Raw genomic sequence first — 3,853 nt, 5'->3', positions numbered from 1 at the left:
TTAACGTCCCACAGAGTTTATGAACATCGAAGGGTTGTGAGACTGGGCCTACGGTTTATAGTCCTTATCCGAGAGTAATTACAAAGGCAGCACTTTTCTCCTTAGTTATTTTAAGACCCTGAGTGTTGGTCCGACCGGAGTCGAACTCACGACCTCTCGCATGGCAGCCCGATGCTCAACCAACTGAGCCACCGGTGTGCGGCCCCCGGCCATTCCCGTCAAAATAGCCTGTGATTACATCCAAATAAAACTGGATTGTGATGAATCACTACATTTACGCACGAAACTTATTGTTGAACTTTGTCCTATCCAACAACTACTTCGTCTACAATGACAGTGTTTATAAACGGATCCATGGTTGTGCCATGGTTGTGCCATGGGAAGCCCCGTTAGTCCTGTGGTTACCAATTTATGTATGGAAGCAATCGAAGAGATGGCCATCAACACAACTCCCGTTCCACCTAAAGTATGGAAACGATATGTTGACGATAGTTTCTGCATCATTAAAAGAAACACAGTTTACTCTTTCCACAACACACTCAACAGTATCGATCAACACATCTCCTTTACCATCGAAGAAGAAAATAATAACCAGATCGCTTTTCTGGACGCCTTGGTTACTCACAAGGATAATGATCTCATTGTTGAGGTTTACCGTAAACCAACCCATACCGATAGGTATTTAGATTTCGTCTCCCATCACGATAAACGACACAAAATCAGTACAGCTGAGACTTTATTACATCGCGCAACTAATCTCCCGAGCACGAAACAAGGAAAAGAGAACTTATTCATGTCACCGACGCTCTACGATCTAACAATTACCCCCAAAATGTTATCTCCAACATCTTAATTAAAGAAGAAATCTTCTACTCAGCGAACATACCTCATCCCAACACCTGAGGACCCTCCGATTTCTCTAATTATGCAGTCCTCCCTTATATTAATGGAATTTCTCAGCCTCAAACTAGACTTCTTAAAAAACATGATATTCGAGTTGTCAGCAAGCCATTCAAGACTTTACAACAGGAGTTTCCCTCTCCTAAGTCCCGACCTCCGATCGATCTTCAACCAAACGTGGTTAACAAAATATCTTGTGCCGACTGCCCATGGAGCTATGTAGGCGAGACTGGCAGATCCTTTGAAACTAGAAAAAAAGAACATATGAGAAATGTGAAGTCTTACGCAAGAGGCTTCAACATCGCTAAACACGCTTGGTCTTCAAATCACTCTATTGACTTCCAAAATTCCACAAGGGTTCTTCTCGTACCCGCAATTAAGACACTAGAATCATGGCAACCGCTTCGATAGATCATGCAGATAACTATTCAAGGCCGCTCCCTAATCAATACTCTATTCTTTTAAAAAAGAACAATTAATTTATTTTTGACACTTTTATACATTTTTTTTCTCGTTTTAATATATTCTTTTTATAGTCTCACCTATTTTTGTATATTTTTTCCATTCATATCCATTGAAGGCTGTAGCCTGACAGCCGAAAGCTCAAAAGTTTTTCATCGATATATAGCCAGTGAACGTTTTTACAATTTTTAAGTAGAGAATCTTGTTAATTGGCCGAAGGAGACTGTATATTTAAAAGGGGCCTTGCTGTTAATAAGCCTTTCCTCGCGGAGCTTTTCAACTAATCTAAGGCTCTTTATGCATACAACTCTCATAGTAGGTCTATGTCACCGTGTTTCACAGAGAAATCACCGCATTTTAATAGGTAGCATAATGTAGTGGATAGCGCTCCGGGTTCGAGTCCCAGCCCATGCGCTCCAATCAAGATTTGGTTATGTTGGCGCCCACCCATGCCGTAATAGCGTTAGGTGCTATTGACCCACGCCGTAATAACGTTAGACGCTATTGACCCATGCCGTAATAACGTTAGACGCTATTGAAAGAGGAGCCACCTGGCGGCCATTGACTGCCGTCGGCCTCTTGTCTCTGATCTTAATTCTTTCACCGCTAAATTTTCAGAGATGCGCTTAAATAAGATTTGACTCGAGCGGCCTTTAGTTTCTAATCCCATGGATACATACATACATACATGCTTTATTTAAACACGGTAAAACCTTCAGTAAAAATACAATAGCTATAAATTGAAAATAAAGTTGACAGTTACTTGTGAAAATACATTGTTTGTGGTTAGTCTTACGAAGTTCGTTTCATCCTGACCAAGGGACTCATCAGAGACCTTTCTGCTTGGCAAACTCGTTGGGCATCACGCCCAAAGTCCCGTTCGCTAACAAAATTATGACCGTGACCGCAATCTGGCCTTATAACGCATAAGGATTACAGACCGCACAAATTCACGAGTGAAAATTGACAATAATGTTGACAGTTACTTGTATAAATAATTTTGTTAGCGAACAGGACTTCGGTCTCTGATGAGTCCCTTGGTCAGGATGAAACGAGCTTCGTAAGACTAACCACGAACAATGTATTTTCACAATAGCTATAGTACAATAAAATTCAGTACCTACTGTTTTACAAGGTTGCCGTGTGATAGCCCAATCCTAATTTTCATAAAATCTATTTACTTCTTTTTAAAAAGATTTAACTGAATGATTCGATCGTACGTAAATTGTTGGGTAAGTTGTTCCATTGTGAGGCCGCACTGTAGCTAAAACTTTTTTTGAAATAGTTGGTGTTTGGTTTGGGCAAATTAAGCTTCATTTCTAAATCCTGGCTTTGTATTTTGTCTTTTCCCCTTACGAGACGATGCTCTTAGACCGTATCTGTGGATAACAGACAAGAGGTCTCCTCTAATTCAAACAAGTTTCATGTTTCAGCCGGGCGTTTGCCTTCAGTTTGCCTTAGTTTGGGTTGTCAGCGGTCGGTGAGTAAAGATTGCGTTCTTCTTTGCTCCGTAAATTTGTAGAGTTTTTTCTCTTTTTTTTTGTATCTGTGTGTAAGTGTTTGAAGTTTCTACTAATATGGGTTTGGTAGATAGTTGATGTAGCAGATTGTGTTGTAGTTGCGTATTGTTGTGTGTGTCACTTGTTTGTCCGACCTGTCTTTGAAACTAGTCTTTTTTGTTTTGGCTTTCTACTTTCGTTAGCTTTCAGAGTTATTAAGGGAGCCATTACTCTTTTTATAATTTCATTTCCTTGTACTTTGTTCTGTTAGGAAAAAAGGTAATAAAGTTGTTGTTGTTTGCCGCACCGTTTTTCTGTGAACGCGATGCTCAATGTCTTCGATAACTCGGTATGCTAAAATGCTTTACAATGTTACAACGGTGAATACATCGAAGCTACACATGCCTAATGATATGGGATCCTTCTAATATAAAGTATTTTTGGGGGCATTTTTAACAGACTGCTTTTGTTATAGACGACACAAAATCTGAGGCGCGTACTTTCGGAATATAGACAAACACGGCAAATCGGGAACCCTCGATTGGTGTCTGGGTTCTTCAACGTCCCAAAAACAAGCCGTACAGTTTCTTTTTCTTCTTTGAGAAAAGTGGAGGGTAAATTCATTTAAAACGTTTTCCTCCTTTATAAGACTTTAACCGTTGGTACGGAAGGCGTTTGATCTATGTATGGTTGCACGGGAGAGGGATGGTGCTTCGCCACCTGTGCTAGCTCGTCGGCAAAAAAGGCAAATTGCTATCATCTCGTACTGCAGTCATTGTTTTTCTGACAGATGTGCGAGACTTTGTAGGCCTACCCCATACCCGAGTAGGGGTCCAAGTAGCTACTACCATATATGGACAATGACACGTGGGAGAACCTTAGAGGGAAAGTTGAGATAGGAACATTTTGCTGTGGTGAAAAAGAAAGTGAAACGTTGCTTTCTTTTAGTGTGCGGAGTGTACTGGTCAGAAAACTTAGAATTGATAGACATC

Source organism: Montipora capricornis, chromosome 1 (genome assembly GCF_036669925.1).
Source record: "Montipora capricornis isolate CH-2021 chromosome 1, ASM3666992v2, whole genome shotgun sequence".
Lineage (NCBI taxonomy): Eukaryota > Metazoa > Cnidaria > Anthozoa > Scleractinia > Acroporidae > Montipora > Montipora capricornis.
Note: the sequence above shows the minus strand (reverse complement) of the source record.